The sequence below is a fragment of the Chiloscyllium plagiosum genome, unplaced genomic scaffold (assembly GCF_037043375.1).
Source record: "Chiloscyllium plagiosum isolate Xiang-an unplaced genomic scaffold, Cpla_swu_hap1 HiC_scaffold_48, whole genome shotgun sequence".
Taxonomy (NCBI): Eukaryota; Metazoa; Chordata; class Chondrichthyes; order Orectolobiformes; family Hemiscylliidae; genus Chiloscyllium; species Chiloscyllium plagiosum.
In genome coordinates, this window is record NW_028270186.1 from 40,563,749 (window position 1) to 40,583,339 (window position 19,591).

The 19,591-nt window shown below is 45.6% G+C and overlaps 1 long non-coding RNA gene across 1 annotated transcript in view; it reads left to right on the top strand.

The window, feature by feature from the left end:
* Positions 1-3,874: 3,874 nt before the first annotated feature.
* LOC148135884 (uncharacterized) overlaps positions 3,875-19,591 on the top strand; it is a 38,034-nt gene continuing 22,317 nt past the window's right edge. The window contains exons 1-2 of the long non-coding RNA XR_015754835.1: positions 3,875-3,915; positions 16,327-16,892. This is a non-coding gene — a long non-coding RNA (uncharacterized LOC148135884). The remainder of the gene's footprint in view (positions 3,916-16,326; positions 16,893-19,591) is intronic.

Below are 19,591 nucleotides of genomic sequence, written 5' to 3' on the forward strand. Positions count from 1 at the left end.
ATTTGACCTCACCATCATTGGAAAATCCTGCTCCATGGACAATTATGGGCGGCACGGTGGCACAGTGGTTAGCACTGCTGCCTCACAGTGCCAGAGACCCGGCTTCAATTCCCGCCTCAGGCGACTGACTGTGTGGAGTTTGCACGTTCTCCCCGTGTCTGCGTGGGTTTCCTCCGGGTACTCCGGTTTCCTCCCACAGTCCAAAGATGTGCAGGTGAGATGAATTGGCCATGTTAAATTGTCCGTAATGTTAGGTAAGGGATAAATGTAGGGGTATGGGTGGGTTGCGCTTCGGCGGGGCGGTGTGGACTTGTTGGGCCGAAGGGCCTGTTTCCACACTGTAAGTAATCTAATCTAATCTAATCTCCACTCTCCCTTTCCTTTCTGAATTTATTGTATTTGGTGTCCCTCCAGGATCTATCCTTGGTCCGTCCTGTTTCTCACCTACAGACTGCCAGGAGGTAACATCGCCCAAAAGCACTGTGTTAGGTTTCACATGTACACTGACAGTGTCCAGCTCTCCCTTCCCATCATCCGTCTCCATTACTCCACTATTACTCAGTTATCAAACTGCTTACCACGCTTCGATTAGCTGCAATCCACTCCAATGAAACAGTACAATTGTTAAACCCATTGCCTTCAGTTGCTATTCCAAATTCATTTCCCTTACTGCTGTGTCCCTCCCTCTCATTGGGAACTGTCTGAGGCAGAACTACATTCTTCACAATATTGCTTTCATATCTGACCCCAAGGTGACCTTCTGATCAGACATCTACACAATCACAAACACCAGGAATTCCAATCTCGAAAACGTTGCTTGTCTCCTCCTCACCCCAGCTCCATTGCTACTGAAACCCTAACCTGTGTCGGTGTTGTCTTTAACTTGACAAATCTGAAACAGAACCCTTGATTCCACGACTGACCCAGAATCTGGTTCAAGACTCACCCATAAATGGGACACATCCGCTCCATATTTACCCTGTCAAACCTCGACAGAATCCGGTATGTTTCAAAGAGATCACCTCTCATTCTTCCGAAGTCCAGTGAGTAGATTCCCAACTTATTCAGCCTTTGCTTACAAGATAATTCCTTCAAAACAGGGATCATCCCAATGGATCTCCTCTGAATTGCCTCCAATAAACTGCTCTATTTCATTAACTAAAGCGACCAAATCTGTTCACGTTACTCCAGATGTGGTCTCACTCGCCATTTGTTTAGTTGTCCTAAGGTATATACTCCAAACTCTTATATGGCAAACTCTTTGAAATAAGGGACAGCATTCCATTCCCCTTCCTGATTTAATGTTGTAACTGTGTTCTAGCTTTCTGTGTTTCCTGCTCATTTTCCCCCAGTCCCTTTGTGGTGCAACTTTCTACAGTTTATCCCAAGTTATACTCTATTTGCCAACTTGTTGCCCACGTTTCCTGTGAATATCTCTCTGTAAGCTGTTTATAATCCTTTTGGAACTTTCCTGTTATGCCTTTTCTAGGAGGTTTCCCCCGTCATTATTCGAAACATTTACTGGAAGCACTGGGCAGTGGGAAGCATGCGCAGTTGCTATCTTTCAGGGATACTCTGTTTCATGACTGGGAGGAGCTTGCTGCCCATTGATCAGAATGGAGACATCTTGGCCATCAAGCTGCATGAGCCTTTCACACCCCATGTCTTATTGAGGAGGCACAGCGGCAGAACGGAAGAAAGGGAAGCAAATCCTGCTCTCCATATCTCACTGAATCTTGGGACATTCTGTCCTATGTTCAGTCACATGAAGTCCTAAGGTGGAACCTCAAAGAAACCCACATAGATTTGCCCTCGACGTGCCTGCTAACCTCCACCAGGGGTAATGTGTACAGTCGTCCTGGGCCAGGAGGAGGGGATTGTATGAGTTTCAAACTTGAACTGACAGTGATGGATTTTATAAACTTATATTAGAGGCAGGTATTCAGATGGTAATCTTAGTCATTGTAACGCCAAACTCTGACAGAATTACTCCATTCATCAGGCCCTAGATATTCATATTGTGTGAGAGTATTGTGTTCCAGATCAATACCATTTGCTGAATAAACGTTCTCCTTTGAATCAAACCATCTTCTCAATAGATCTTCCCAAATCTTCAGCATGTGTCCTGTAATCCTTGTATAATGAGCTGATGGGTGTAAGGTTTATTATTATAACGTATAACTTTTGTAAACCGCTTTGTCACAGCTCCCCAAATTTCCTTTGCTACAAGAAGAACAATCTGTTTTTCCAAACCCCTGATTCCCCAATGTCTGTTTGCTCTCTATAAGGTACACCTGAGGGTTGTGTTGGAACATTCTCCACTTGCCTGCATCAGTGCACCCCCCCACCCCCCCCCCCCCAGCAATATTAAAGAAAGTGAACATCCTCCAGGATAAAGCACTGTACCTGAGTGGTTTCCCGGCACGGTGGCACAGTGGTTAGCACTGCTGCCTCACAGCGCCAGAGACCCGGGTTCAATTCCTGCCTCAGGCGACTGACTGTGTGGAGTTTGCACGTTCTCCCCGTGTCTGCGTGGGTTTCCTTCGGGTGCTCCGGTTTCCTCCCACAGTCCAAAGATGTGCAGGTCAGGTGAATTGGCCGTGCTAAATTGCCCGTAGTGTTAGGTATGGGGTAAATGTAGGGGTATGGGTGGGTTGATCTTCGGCGGGTCGGTGTGGACTTGTTGGGCCGAAGGGCTTGTTTCCACACTGTAATGTAATCTAATATAATCTAAACCTTCAGTATTCCCTCTCCCCACCCTCGAGGCACAGTGGCATCACTGTGTAAAAGATCAAGTCAGCATTGTCCTCCCAGACCATAGGACTGCTCTCTCATTAGAGAGAGATATCTGGTAGTGGTTAACCTGAATATTACCACAGCGCAGGCAAGGGGAGAGGTTGAAAAGGAGAGTCCATAAATTGTGGATGGTTATTCTTGATGTGTATTAGCAACACACATGTCATGTGAACAATTAATGTTAAAAAAGTCCCACAAATTCTGCAACTAAGATCCCCCATTCCTTGAACCATCCTGGTAAATCTCCTGTGCCCCCTCTCAGGGACCCTGCCATCCTTCACAATGTGTGGGCGATCTGTGGTTCGCACAGACCCAGCTGCTCTGAACTCTGTGGGTGACAGCATAGAGCAACAGTTGCACTAAACCTCTCTGTCTGGAAGAGAGTGAGAGACAGAAATCCCGATGGCATTTAAAATCTATTTAGGAACACACTTGCAAGCCCAAGGCTGACAGGTCTATGGGCTCTGTGCTGGAAAATGGGATTAAAATAGTTAGCTGGGAGATTTCTTTACAGCAGAAACCCAATGGACCACAAAACCATTTTCTGTCATGTAGACCACAGACGGGTAATATAGGAATATGACAAGCCACAATAGAAACCAGGTCAGAGAAGGTGATATTAGAATAGATGATACATGATTGATTCATGTTTTTTGGAGGAAAATGTGACAGAGGTTAAGCGGGACATTGTGGAGCTCGGGGTGCAGGAATCTGAAATAAAAATGGGTTATCCTGAAGGCTGGAATTAAAGAAAGGCACATCACAGAGATTTATGAGGGTGGACAAGATTAAAAACAGAGAGGGTGTTGAGACTGGAGGAGATTAGAGATTGGAGGATGTTGCAGAGATTGCGATGTTTTTGATGCAGAGATAGTGATAGTTCTGAGGCTAGAGAGGAATTATAGAGATAAGGATGAGTTGTTAGCTTTCCCAACACTACCTCTTTACTGATAATGATTGTTTCTCTGTCCTCATCTGCCATTGCCTCCATAGGCCTGAGACAATGAGAGTACACAAACAGTATGTTCCTCTTAAGGCCAAGGCTGGGAGGTGTAGAGAATGTTGCATGACCTGCGAAATTGAGGCTCTGGTCAAGAAAATGAAGGAAGGATATGGCAGGTACATTCCACTGTGTTTGTGTGAATCCCTAGAGGACTATAGGGCAGTAGGAGTATACTCGCGGGAAATCAGGAGGCAAAAAAGGGGACATGAGATATCTTTGGGAAATAGGTTTAAGGAGAATCCAAAGAAATTCTACAAATACACTAAAGACAAAAGAATAACTAGGCAGAGAATAGCGACCCTCAAAGATCAACAAGATTGTCTATGGAACAGTCGGAGGTGGGAGAGATTCTCAGCTTTTACTGAAAAGGGATATGGAAGTTAGAGAAGTTGGATAAATAAATAGTGATAACTTGGCAAGTGTACATATTACAGAGGAGGAGGTACTGGATGTCTTAAAATGCATAAAGGTGGATAAATCCCTGGAATCTGATCAGGTGAATCCCAGAACTTTGTGGGTAATTAGGGAAGCTTTTGCTGGGCCCCTCGCTGCGATATTTGTATCATCGATCGCCACAGACAAGGTGCTGGAAGACTGGTGCCATTATTTGAGAAGGGTGGTGAGGAAAAGCCAGGGAACTATCGACCGGTGAGCCTGAAGTCAGTGGCAGAGAAGTTGTTGGAAGGGATTCTCAGGGACAGGATTTACATGTCATTGGAAAAGCAAGAAATGATTAGGGAGAGTCAGCATGGCTTTGTGCATTGAAATCATTAACTTAGACTTGAGGAAGACACAAGGTTTCACATAACACACTGGTTAGCAGGTTCAACGCCATAGAATTCTGGCAGAACTACCTGTTTGGATACGGAATTGGCTGGAAGGTCAAAGAGTCATAGATGGACAGCACAGAAACAGAGACCCGTCGGTCCAACCAGTATATGCTGATCAGATATCCGAATGCAATCTAGTCCCACCTGTCAGCACCCCCGGCCCATATCCTTCCTATTCATATACACATGAAGATGCCTTTTAAATGTTGCAATCGTAATGGCCTGCACCACTTCCTCTGGCAGCTCATTCCATAAACGTACCACCCTCTGTGTGAAAACGTTGCCTCTCAAGTCTCTTTAAAGTCTTTTCCCTCATACCGTAAACCTATGCCCTCTAGTGCTGGGATCCTACACGCCAGGGAAAAGACTTTGTCTATTTATCCTATCTATGCACCTCATGTTTTTATATACATAGATAAGATCACCTCTCAGCTTCCGACGCTGCAGGGAAAACAGCCCCAGTCTATTCAACCTCTATTCAACCCTCAGCCGAGCTCGAATCCTCCAACCCTGGCAACGTTCTTGTAAATCTTTTCTGAACCCTTTCAAGTTTCACAACATCCTTCCAATAGGAGGGAGACCAGATTTGTACGCAGCGTTCCAAACGTGGCCTACCCAATGACCTATATAGCTGCAACATGATTTCATAACTCCTGTACTCAATACTTTGTCTGATAAAGGAAAGCATACCAAATGCCGCCTTCACTATCCTATCTACCTGCACTCCACGGTCTCTTTGTTCAGTAACACTCCTCAGGACCTTACCATTAAGTGTATAAGTCCTGCTAAGATTTGCTTTCCCAAAATGCCACTCCTCAGCCCATTCACCCATCTGATCAAGATCCCATTGTACTCTGAGGTAATCTTTTTCACTGTCCACTACATCTCCAGTTTTGGTGTCATCTCACTAACTATACCTCCTATGTTCACGTCCAAGTCATTGATATAAATGACGAAAGGTAGTGGATCCAGCAGTGATCATTGTAACACTCCACTAGTCACAGGCCTCCAGTCTGAAAAGCAACCCTCCATCACCACCCTCCGTCTTCTGCCTTTGAGCCAGTTCTGTATCCAAATGGTTAGTTCTCCCTGTATGCCATGAGCTCTAATCTTGCTGAGCAGTCAATGTCATAGTGGAGGGCGCTTTTTGGACTGGAAGCCTGCGATGAGCTGTCAGGCTGGGTGCTGTGTCCACTGCTTTTTGCCATTTATGTAAATGATTTCTATGTGAATATAGGAGCTATGCTGAGTAGGTTTACAATAGACACCAAAACTGGAGGTGCAGTGGACAGCAAAGTTACCTGAGAGTACAATGAGACTCCGATCAAATGAGCTGAGGAGTGGCAGATGAAGTTTAATTTAGATATATGTGAGGTTCTGCATTTTGGAAAAGCAAATTAGGGTGGGACTTATACACTTAATGGGAATGTCCTGGGGAGTGTTGCTGAACAAAGACACCTTGGAGTGCAGTTTCATATTTCCTTGAAAATGGAATCATAGATAGGCAGGGTAGTGGAGAAAGTGTTTGGTGTACTTGCCTTTATTGGTCTGTGCATTGAGTACAGGAGTTGTGACGACATTTTGCAGTTGTACAGGACATTCATTCAGCCACTTCTGGAACTCTGCTTTCAGTCCTGGTCTCCCCACTATTGGAATGATATTGTGAATCTTGAAAGGATTCAGAAAAGATGCTAAGATGTTGCCAGGGTTGAGGGATTGAGCTACAGGGAGAGGCTGAATAGACTGAGACTGTTTTCACTGGAGAATCGGATGCTGACAGGTGACCACAGAGGTTGATAAAATCGTTAGGGGCATGGATAGGATAAATAGCCAGGGTCTTATTCCTGTATAGGTGAGTCCAAAACTAGAAAGCACAGGCGTGAGGGAGAAGATTGAAAAGGATTATTAGGTGCAAAGTTTCCAGCTGAACGTGGTGTGTGTATGGAATGAGCTGCCAGAGAAAGTGTGGAGGCTGGTACAGTTACAACATTTAAAAGGCATCTTACTGGTTATGTGATTGGGAAAGGTTTAGAAGGCTATGGGCCAAGTGCTGGCATATGGGACGAGATTAATTTAGGATATCTGGTCGGCATGGACAAGTTGGACTGAAGGGTCTGTTTCTGTGCTGTAAATCTCTATGGCACTAATAAATTAAAATTAAGATAGGTTTCTCTTTTATGGAGAGTTAGCAGAAGGTCAGACAATTCTCCTTGGAGCTCAGAAGGTTAATCAGTGATTTCGACCAGGAGTTGATTAGTTTCCAGGGTATTTCATTTACAGAGAGACAGAGTGAGAAATTTTTAACGTCACAATTTTTAGTAACTATTTTCAGGTAACTGGCAAATAATTCAAAGAAAAATGTGAAGATTATTTTACTCACTAAGTTCTGAGCATCTGGGATAGTTTGAAAGACAGCTGGATGCAGATTCAATAGTTATTGTCAAAACAAATTTGAAATTTAACATTTTTAAGGAAAGATTTGGAGGGCTATGTCCAAATGGGAGGTGCGTTGGGACTGACTGGCACCATCTTCAGAGGGAGAGACTACAGCCCCAATGGGCGGAATATCCCCCAGCCCCTGTGCTCTGTGATACTGACCCATTCACTGTGAATGATGAAGCTCATCACAGGGCAGAGCTGTAGAGATGTACAGCATGATAATAAACCCTTTGGTTAAACTGGTCCATGCTGACCAGATATCCCAACCTAATCTAGACTCATTTGCCAACACTTGGCACATATCACTCTGCACCCTTCCTATTCATAAACCCATCCTGATGCCAAATGGTATAATTGTACCAACATCCTTCACTTCCTGACAGAAGATTCCATACACGCACCAACCTCAGTGGGAAAGAAAATTGCCCCTCAAATCCATTTTAAATTCTTCCCCTTTCATCTTAAACCTATGCCCTCTCATTCTGGACTCCCCCACCCCAGGGAAACGACCTTGTCTATTTATCCTACCCATGCCCCTCATAATTTTATGAACCTCTATGAGGTCACTCCTCAGCCTTTGAGGCACCTGGGAGGATCCCACCACTCAGGTCACAATGGGGCCTGGCTGATTGACACAGCTTCAGACCAATAGGAGAGTCGGCGTGGTCCTCCAGCCAATGGGAATGAATGAGGGGTGGGTCCAGCAGGCCAACACATGAGCATCAGCTGTGCAGGGGCAGAGTCACTGTGAGGGGGGACTGAATGTGAAGGAGTGGGAGAGACCAGCAGATACTGGGAGAGAGATGGAGTTAGTGTGGACTAGGAAGGTTGATAAACACTTTCAGTCTGCTGGACCTGAATTAGATACTCCGAGTAAATTAGAACCAAAAGAACTGCGGATGCTGTAAATCACACACAACAACCAGAAGGTACTGGAAAAGCTCAGCAGATCTGCAGCATCTGTGAAGAGAAATCGGTTCGCATTTTCGATCCAGTGACACTTCCTCAGGAACTGACGTTACTGAGAAAAAATGTCGGCTTTTCTGCAGATGGTAGGGGTTAAGGAGTAAATGATAGGTGGGGATGGAGTCCAAAGAGAGAGATAAGAGCAGTTGGACAAAGGAGTGGATAACTATCTGAGGGGGAGAGTGAATTGCTGTTTATGGGGACTGTTAGTGGCTAACCATAGGTAATGTGTAATGGAAGGCTACGTAATAACAAGGCCTGGTATGTGGGGTAGGGGGCAAAGACACTAGGACGTGGAAGAGTTCAGGACCTAAAATTATTAAATTTGATGTTGAAGCCAGAGGATTGCAGGGTCCCCGAATGGAAGATGAGGTGTTGTTCTTCCAGCTTATATTAAAGTGTGGTGCTGGAAAAGCACCGCAGGTCAGGCAGCATCCAAGGAGCAGGAAAGTTGACGTATTGGGCATGTCAGCACTTCATCAGAAATGTGGGTGGTGGAATACGGCTGAGAGATAAATAGGGAGGTGTGTTTGGGGTTGGGGAAAGGGAGCTAGAGAGGCAATAGGTCGTTGTAGATGGAGGTAGTGGTGAGAGGGTGGAATGGATAATTGGAAAGGAAGATGGACAGGTGGGACTGTTCAAGAGGGTTGTGCCGAGTTGGAGGGTTGAATCTGAGATAAGGTGGGGAGGGGAGATGAGGAAACCTTGATATCGTGTGGTTGAAAGTTCCCAAGATGTTCTTCCTCCAGGTGTCGGGTGGCTCGGATTTTGCGGCGGGGTTGGGGGGTGGTGTGGGCGGGTAGCTGAAGTGGTCGGCCACAGGGCGATGGGGTTGGTTGGTGCATGTGTCCCAGAAATGTTCCCTGAAATATTCCACAATTTGGCATCCTGAGAGCAAAGGACACAATAGATGAGGTGTTCAGGTGGGCAGGGAAATCTATGCTGGATGTGGGAGGATTCTGTGGTGCCTTGGATGGAGGTGAGGGGAAGGTGTGGGCAAAGGTTTTCCACCTCTTGCGGTGGCAAGGGAAGGTGCCTGGAGTGGAGGATGGGTTGGTGGGGAGCGTGATCTAACGTGGAAGTCACAGAGGGGATTGTCTTTGTGGAATGCTGATAGGAGCGGGGAGGGAAATATATCTCAGGTGGTTTGATCTGGTGGTGGAAATAGCAGAGGATGATGCGTTGTATCTGGGAGGAAGGTGAGGATGGTCGGATTCCAACTTTGTTGCATTTGGAGGGATGGGGTTCAAGAGTAGTGGTGTGGGAAGTGGAGGAGATACACTGGAGGCCATTGTTGACCACATCTGAGGGGAAATTTCAGTCCTTGAAATAGGAAGCCATTTGGTATGTTCTGAAGTGTTCTTCCAGCTTGTATCAAGCTTCATTGGAACACTGCAGTAAGCATGAGACAGAGATGTTGGACAGGGAACAGTCTTGTGTGTTAAAGAGCAGGCAACTGGAAGCTCAGGGTCTTTTTTGCGGCACAATGTAGATCATCAGCCACCATTTCCACCACCGCCACGGAGATGCTCGAAGGTTCCTGTCTCCTCCATTAACAGCTTTCCAACTTCCCACTCCTTTGCCTTTCCAAATGTTCCTGTCTTTCTTTGGACTCTGTCCCCACCTATTAGTTACTCTTTAACCCCTAACTCCTGCAGTCCAAAGATGTGTAGGTCAAGTGAGTTAGCCCAGCATAATTTCCCGTAGTGTTCAGGGATGTGCATTAGTCTGGGGAAATGGAGAGTAATAGGATAGGGGAATGGGTCTGGGTGGGATTAACTTCGGAGGGTGGGTGTGGAATTGTTGTGCCGAAGGGCCTGTTTCCTGAAGAGATTCTAATTTTCCCAACTGTCATCGGTTCTGAGGAAGGGTCACTGGACCCATGATGACCCTTGGTGTGTGCAGGAGGCGGGAAGGGGAGAGTGCAGCAGAAACCGGATGAAATGTATCAATGTAGACTGGGAGGGTTTAGTTACACTCTGCAGGTCGTTAGTCTGAATTAGAAACTCTTGGTCCCACGTTTGCAACAAAGGGGAAGATGGCTTGGGCCTCAGGCAGCGAGAGGACCTGGGTTATGGCTGCCATCTTTATTTGGGGTAAGGTACAGCAAGACGCATGCACATGTCCTCTTCCTGGGTGGGGGCGGGGTGATTTGAAGAGGAACATTTACACATCAAACACATACCAAGAGAAGTGTTTGCCTTCACTATTCATCTTGCACTGACTGTGAGCTTTGTTTTGTGAATTCATTTTATAGGATATTAATTGAGAATAATTGAGACTGGGATCTCAAAAAACATGTTTTTATATTTAGCGGAGTCATCAGGATCTGAATATCATTGGCATTAAACTGTGGAACGAGAAAGGTTTGTCTGTTCTGTCTGTGGGAAATTATCTTCAATATTTTTGTCAAGCCAAAATCAGAAAGATGTTCAAGTCCATGGTTGTATCACCCTTGGGGTATGTGTTCAATTATTGGCCCTGCAGCTGTGGAAGGAGATATTGGCCCGAGAGAGAGCACAGATTTATCCAAATTGCACCTCGTCTTTTTGCAGGAACTGTCAGATTTAGTCTCAATCATCCATTTTATAATGTAAATCTGTAAACTCCCTACTTCCAATTCTCTGCACGTTTCTCTTTGAAATTCTTTGTGGACTCAAATTCCATCACCATTTCAGATGGAACGTTCCAGATTCTGACAACTGTCTATTCATTCAGAAACTGCTGAAGACCATTTAACTCTGGTGTTACAAAGGGCTAAATTGAAAGATGCAATGCTGGTCCTGAGCTCCCATTGAGGTGCATTGGAACAGTACAGGAGGCTGGGGCAGTGTAGGTGTGAACAGACAATGAAAATGGCCGGGCTGCACTAATAGTGCTGCTTGGCTCAAGGAGATTGTTTTGGAGTTGGGTGTAAATAGTGAGATGAGACACGGAGAAGTTGAAGCTGAAACTCAGTTTTAGTTCAGGCCTTTCAGAAATTCACAGTCCCAATGGGAATAGCCAATTTGTCAGTGATACCTGTGGAGTATTTAAGTTTTTAAAGTATGACATATCAGCTTAAGTAAAGATTTTTTTTGTTATTATAATGGACATGCTTAAAGTGAAAGAAGATTGCTCACTCTTTTAAATTCGCTTAATGGGAGTAACTAGATGAATGTAGAGAGATATTGTGAAAGGGCACCTCAGAGCCGTGGTGTGCTCGTCTTGCACAATGTGGGAAATAAGGGACGCTTCCAGTGTCCCTGACGGCTGTGTGTGCAGGAAGTGCGTCCATCTGCTGGGAAACTGCTTTTCAGAGTTGGAGCTGAGAGTGGACTCACTGTGGAGCATCTGCGATACTGAGAATGTTATGGACAGCACGTTTAGTGAGTCCGTCACACTGCAGGCGAGGGTTACACAGGCAGAAAGGGAATGGATGACCACCAGATCAAGTAAAAGGCTCAGGAAGGGAGTGCAGGAGTTCCCAGTGGTCATCCCCTTCTCAAACAGATACTGTATACTGCTTGGGATTCTGTAAGGGTGGAAATGGGTGGGGTGACTTCTCGGGAAATCAGCAACAGCCAGGTTCATGACACCACACAGAGCTCTGCTGCACAGAGCGGGAGGAAAGAGAGGAAACACGGCTATAGTGACAGGGGATTCAATGGTCAGGGTTAGGGTGGGCACTGCTGCAGACTTGAAGAAGTCACACCAAGCACTACAATATCAGTTACACGCTGAGTGCTAGAACGTGGGACAACAATAAATAGGAGCTTGATAACCAGTATGAATATGATGGGGTTGGAAAGTTGACGTTTCGGGTCAGGACTATTCATCGAGACTGACAAAGGGTCCTGACCAAATCATCAACCTTTCTGCTCCTCTGATGCTGCCTGACCTGCTGCACTTTTCCAGATCCACATTGTATTGACCCTGACTTCCAGGATCTGCAACCCTCAACTATTTTCACATCCCAGGAGTCAGGCTGATGACCCACCTTTACTCTCTCACAATAACCAGGATAGCTCTCCTTGGGAAAGGGGAACAAAGGTACACACAGGTGTGGTCTCACCAAGGCCCTTCCAGCAAGGGATCCCTGCTCCTGTACTCAAATCCTCTCACTAGGAAGGTCACACATCATTTACATTCTCCCCTGCTTCCCACTCCTGCCTGCTTCTGAGAAGAGGGAATCTCGGAGAAATACAGAATTAAATGGTGTCAGAGTCTCTGGTAGAAAATTGTTGAATACAATGCCTCCATCTTCTCCATACTGGTCATCAAGCACACATGCCTGGTGTGATCATCTAAACACTTCTTCAAGGCTGCAATGTTTCCTGCATCTGTCACCATTTCAGATGCTGCCAGACCTGCTGAGGATCTCCAGCACTTTCTGTTTTCTCTGTTGTAGAGTACTGAAAGGGGGGATTTGTAGTTGAGAAATTCAAATCGAACTTCATGTTCTGGATCCGTGCCAATCTGAATATCATTGACCTTTTCGTCTGGAATGAAAGGTGTGCATTCTGTCTGTGGGCGAATATTTCAAATGTCGGTGTGGCTGGAAAAAAGTACTGAGACAGCGAAGTCCATGTTAGCGTGGGGACTGAGGAGAGAAATTTCATTGGTTTTTGAAAGTCTAAAAAATCATGGCACATTTCCCAGGAACAGTTCAGCCGCAGATTGGTTTTGTATGAGGACAATTTACCATGAAACCAGAAAGACAAAAGGATTCCTGCATCATGAAAAAAGCTGTGAAAATGGGATTGTTGTAACGGAGTGAATTATCGATCATGGATTGTAATCCATTGGCGTTGTCACATCGGTTCCAGTGCCCCGTGGGGAAACACGGGAAATGTGATGAGTGCAGTGTAGGTTTCAGTTATTCAACTGGGAAGGTGCAGAAGAAATTTACAAGGATAATGCCAGGTCTCAGGGGTCTGAGTTACAGGAAGAGGGTGGACAAGCGAGGACCTTTTTGTTTAGAGCAGAGGAAACCGAGGGGGAATATTTTACAGAAGTGTATAAGATCATGAGAGGCATGGGTAAGGTGAATGCACTCAGTCTTTTTTCCCAGGGAACCAAGGACTGGAGGGCATCAGTTTAAGGTTAGTGGAGAAAGAATCAAAGGGAAGCTGAGGGGCAACTCTTTTACACAGAGGGTGGTATGTATATGGAATGAGCTGCCAGTGGAAGTGGTTGAGGTGGGTACATTAACAACATGTGAAAGCCATTTGGACAAATACATGGATAGAAAAGGGTCAGAAGCAGATGGACCAAGTGCAGGGAAATGGGGTTAGCGTGGATGGGCATTCTGGTCGCCATGGGCCAGTTTGGGCCAAAGCGCCTGTCTCTGCTGTAGGATTCTACAGCCCTAAGTGTATTTGCTATTTCTCCCACTAACTCTGTTGGTATACTGGAATGTATTCCATCAGGGCAAGGAGACTTGTGTACCTTTAGCTCCATTAACTTTCCCAGCTCTAACTCTTTCATGATAATGGTTGTTTTAAAGTCCTCACCTTCCTCAGTTTCCTTATCAATTACTTGCATGTTCTTCGTGTTCTCCACTGTAAAGACTGACTGCTGTGTCCTCATATTCATGAACCCTGCTGGATAGGAATAACTAGGCACAGACTCTGTGAGGTCTTCTTTGAGACTTTATTGATGAGTCATGGTAGTTACCTGGATATTTTACGTGCAAAATGCCTTTCGGCAGCATCAGGTCCAATGTACGGCTCCCATTCTTCTACCTTTGTGGTTTGTGACTTTGAATACAGACTGTCTCTCAATATTATCTACATGACAATGGCAGTTCAAAAGGCTAGTTCAGTTCAGCGCTTTGTGGTTAAACCACACATCCGTCCCCCCACGACCCCGTGGCTCCCTCAAGTACCTGACAGTCGCTTCAGTTTCAGAGGGGCTGTCTATCGGGATTCTGATGTGGAGGAGCTGGGGTTGGGATGGGGTGGACAAAGTTAAAAACCACACATCACCAGGTTATAGTCCAATAGGGTTATTTGGAAGTACAAGCTTTTGGGGTGTGCTGTGATTTTTAACTTGATCAGGATTATCTCTGTGGTAACAGTTAAGTGCTTCAACAATTACAGAGGCCATATGTTCCCAACACAATAGGTTCCCCTCTAGCAGGGTAAACTGCTATTCCGGCCCTGGGATAGCTACTCATCACTTTTTATCCCCAATCCCATCAAGCCGTCTGTTGATCTTTGAAGTTTTCTAATCTCCTAATTTTTTTCTTGGTGTCTTTGCCAATTTGTATGCCTTCTATTTCACTTTAATAGCTTCTCTTATTTCGTTAGACACCCATGGCAGATTACTCCTTTTCCGACAGTCCTTCCTTTTCACTGATATATACTTTTGCTGAGCACTTCGAAAAATTCTTTGATATTCCTCCACTGTCTGTCAACTGTCCCACCGTAAAGTCTTTACTTCCAGTCTACATTAACCAACTCCTGCCTCATCCTATTGTAGTATCCTTTGTTTAAGCATAGGATCCTGGGATTGGATTTAATCTTCTCGCTTTCCATCTGTGTTCTAAATTCAACCAGACTTATCACAAGTCTTTTATCCGATTACGAGGTGAGGCGATGCTTCTTGGGTGTTTTGGGTTTCATTGTCAGAGACCTTGGCTTTGTAATAAAGTACAGGATAGATATTCACAACGGAGTATTCTGGACGCTGTGAATGTCCTTCACAATCTAAAACCATAAATCACTGTCTCCCCTCAGTTTAAAATTGCAAAATCATTATCTCCTACATGCTTCCTCACTATCTAAGTTTGGAACGCTAATCCACCTAACTATTCTGCTTTTTCCGAAAATCTTTGGTGATGGTGGTGAGTTTTGGATTCAGCTTTCCAGTTATTACCGTAAGAAGGGAAGCACTGGGCACAGCAGAGGCAATGCAGCCCTTCGAACCAGCTCCACCATTCAATACCATGAGGATTGAGCTCACCTCAGTCAGCTGGATTTTCCCGCCTGCTCTCCCTCACCCTTCAACTCATTGCAAATTAAAAATCTGTATCTCTTCGTTAAATTTGCTCATGTCCTGGCATCCACCGCATTTTGAATAGCGAATTCCACAGGTTCAAACACATCGAGACAGATACATTCTTCTTCATGAGAATAGAATAGTCCCCAAAATACAGAAACAGGGTATTCACCCATCGAGTCCACACCCTATGATGAGCATTCCATTTAGACCCATCCATTCCCTGTAACCCTGCATTTCCCATTTTTAATTGCCTAACCGGCTCATGCATGGACCCAGTGGGCAATTTGGCATGACTAATCCACCTCGCCTGCACATCTTTGGACTGTAGGAGGAAACTGGAGCAGCGAACAAAACCATGCAGACTTGGGGAGAATGTGTAAACTCCACATAGTTGCCTAAGGCTGGAATCAAACCCGGGTCCCTGACGCTGTGAGGTAGCAGTGCTAGCCACTAAGCCACCTCTGCTTAAAATCTGCTGCCCATTATTAACCTCCCCACCCCGCAATTGGCTGAATGTGTATTTCTTACGTCAGAAATCGGGTTGTCTAAACGGATGTCTCAGTAAAACCCAGTGACAGCCCACATGTCCTGTGTGTCTGAACGGATATCCTATACACAACACCCTCCAGCCCACACTTTCTTTCACTTTTCAGAGACAGATCTCCAGAGGCTTCATGGGGACTACAACTCCCACAGTCCCTGAGGCAGGGACCACACGTGTGCGGGGAAAACCAGTACTGTACACGGACAGAATGTCGGCGGGTTTTGGAGCATGTGCTTCGGGGTAACTAAAGGAAAGCATTTCGCACTTTGGCTGGCGAAGGGATTCATCTGCTTGTAGTATTGGATTTGTTGGGTCAAAATATGACTACACCCACATGGGACCAAGTTCCATTCCCAACTTGTCATAACACTGGGAATCGACCAATGGGAAACAAAGAAGGATCTGACCCATTCTCCCAAACTGAAGGTTCCTCTTCTGTCCAGGATCTGCCACCTCCCTTTCTGTTCCCTTTTGTTTCATTCTGCTGTTATATTATTGACTTGCAGCAACTGAAGGGAAAGGAAGTGAACCCAGAAAGGGTGCAGAGTCTAACCAGTACGGGAAGTGGTGGCATGGATCTGTTTATCAGCAAATCCATGAGAATGGGGAGGGTGCACTTTAGGGGGTAGCAGAGTCAGAATGTGGGAGAGAGTAAGTGGGCTGGAGGGTTACAGCTTCGGGGGAACAAAGTGGAAAAATATTCCAGAGAAACTAGAATTATCTGTTCTGAATTTCTAATCTGTACCTATTCCTTTAAATAGGGTGCTAGATGGTGAAGATTTGCAGACTGAAATCTCAAAATCCTGTGCCAATCGTGATTGAGTTATCCAGAATTTGACAAACCAAAGATGGGGAATTACTCGGCCAAAGTCCTGCAACACTCTACCTCCCAGCATTGTCGGTCTATCTGCAGCAAATGGACTGCAATTGGTTCAAGACAGCAGCTCAGTACCATCTTCTTAAGGGTACCTAGAGATAGGGAATAAATGCTGGCTGAGCCAGTGATGCCCATATCCTAGAAATGGTTTCTATCTCGAGTTGCTGAAACCCGGTTGATGTTACTGCAGGATGATGAGGGACGCTGAGTGCATCCTCCAGGAGGCAGCACCATCACATTACCCCTGCCTACACCCACACAGTAACACCGCAACGCCACTGAAACAAAAGGCAGTGAAACCAAAGGAGGACTTAGATATAGTTCTTCGAGGCAAAGTCATCAAAGGGGATTGGAACACAGCAGGAACAGGAGACTGAGCTGGATGGTCAGCTGTTTGCCATTGAATGGTGGAGCACAATCGAATGGCCGCCTCCTGCTGCTATATCCCAGGTATGTATATAGCCATGGAGCCTGGGTAGAAAGAAGTAGGCAGGGCAGGGATTCTCCAGGAGATTGCGTGTCCACATCAGTTTTCAGTGAGGGTTGGTTTGATGGATTTTATTTAACATTTGTCTTTTACATTTAAAAAAAAACAAATTTGCTAACCTTGTCTTAAAGTTTATTCCACAATAAATAAAAGTAAAAGAATTGAAAATATCTGAATATAACAGTTTTTAAAATTTTAAATGCCCTTTAGAAGAAAATCCTGTCTCTTCCCGGACACCATCACTTTCCAGTTACCCAAACTCCAGGGAAATATTCCCTCCCTGTCTGAACCTTTGGTTTGATTTAACTGCTTTTCAGTTCTTGTTCCGTGAGCTGTGAAGCTTTCTTTATTCCCCATTTCTCCGACCCAGAAGTGTTATCACATACAGCTGAGCAACCTTGCCACCATCAAAATCATTATTACATCATTTTTCTTTTTGTTAACCTATTACCTATAATCACCAGCAGTAAACCATTTGTGTAACCAATTGAATATTTATAAACAAAGCCCATTATGGGCAAAGCAAACCATTACAAGTGACAGAGTGGGAAGGGACTAAATCAAAGTAGAGTTGGGGGGAGGAGGGGGCAGCGGTGGAGATAAAGCACTGTATCCCCTGTGATGCCCACCTCTATCTAAAGGCTTCGAGAGCATTGATACACACCACATGCTCCTTCTCCAAGGACACCCTGCCGTGAAGCCTTTATCCTCAATCATAGAATAGAATCCCGACAGTAAGGAAGGAGAACATTGACCCATCAAACCCCACCGACCATCTGAAGAACATCACGCCCAGAGCACTCCATCACTGTAATACTGCATTTCCTATGGCTGATCTGCCTAGTCTGCACATTCCTGGTCACTGTGGGCAATTTCGCATGACTGATCCACCTAACCTGCACATCTTTGGACTGTGGGAGGAAACCAGAGCACCTGGAGGGGACCCACACTATAATGGGGAGAATGTGGGAACTCCACACAGGCTGTTGACCAAGGCTGGACTCCAACCTTGTACCTGATGCTGTGAAACAGCCGTGCTACAGTCACAATGTAAATCAAAACAGATGATCCCTGCTCCTTGTCACATTGGTTTTTGTGGAGACTTACTGCCCAGAGAGACATCCTGAGGTTCAGAAAGTGGCAATGGAAGTTCAGTCAACTCCAGCTCAGTTAATGTGGTAAACAACAACAACATCAATACTCCAACAGTGTCATCATGTACAAGGTCCACTCCTGACTCTGATGGACAGTAACATCAGAATCAGAGTCCTGCAGTCCACACGGAGCAGGGGGATGACCACTTCCCTGTGAGGACTCACTGGTCTCTCAATCGTGTTGAAGACGCAGCAAATCCCTTGTCATACAGAGGGGTGAACAGCTCCTACCCAGTGTGAACCCGCTGGGGTCTCGGAGGCAGGATGAATCACTGAATCCCTTCTCCCACACTGAGCATCTGAATGGTCTCTCCCCTGTGTTGGCTCACTGCGGTCTCAGTGGGCAGGATGAATCGCTGAATCCCTTCTCCCACACAGACCATCTGAATGACCTCTTCTCCCTGTGTGGGCTCACTGGGGACTTCGCAGGTGTTGCATTTGAGTGAATCTCCCCCCACACTGGAAACAAGTGAACGACCTTTTCCCCAGAGTGAGCTCGCTGGTGTTTAAGTAGGTCAGAGGACTGAGTGAATGCTTTCCCACACACTGAGCAGGTGAATGGCCTCTCACTGATGGGAATGCACTAATGTCTCCGCAGGTGGGAGGTTTGAATGAATCCTTCCTCACACATGGAGTAGGTGAAGTGTCGAAATCCTCTGTTCCATCTCTGGTGCCTCAGCAGATTGTAAGATCAAGTAAATCCCTTCCCATACGTGGGGCAGGTGAATGGCCTCTCCGCAGTGTGACTGTGTTGGTGAGTGTCCCACTGGGAGGGGTAAGTGAATTCATAATTCTGATTGAGTACGTCCTCCTGTTTCCTCAGTTGTTATTGACAATCTCATTCCCCTCGCACCAGAACCCGTTCCAGTATTACAGAAACAGCAGAATGGTCAGCTGCAGCTGGTCACCTGACTGATCACTGGACACGAACGGTTCACTCTCCACAGATGCTGCCAGAACTACTGAATTTTTCCAGCAATTTCTGATTTTGTTTCTGATGTCCCAGCATTTCCAGATGTTTAGTTTTACAATACTCATCTTGTCTGTTGCAGAGGAGTTTATTGATGAAATTAGAGGGTTTTGAAAGTTGTATGTGAGGTCACACATCAGCTATGATCATCATGAATGGCAGAACAGAGTTGAGGGGCTGAATGGCCTCCTCCTGTTCCAATGCAAGTTATCCATCGGCAGCTTGTGATAACATTTCCCCTCATTGCTCACTTAACCTCCATGTCGAACACACTGTTACTGACTGAACAAACCTCCTGTGTTTGAACTAAACCTGCTCATGTTCAGTGGCTCCCTCTCCTGCCACCCGGATTTAACTCTCATCATGGAATGCTGTCTTGTATTACTGCGGGAATGCTCACAAGGACAAATCCTGGAGTCTGTACCCCCTGGGATCCACAATCACCGTTTATTTCCTTCTTCCTCTCTCATTCTGGCTATTGTACTCTCGGTTTCAATCCTTTCTCCTGTCATGCTATTCAATATGCCCATGTGGGAGG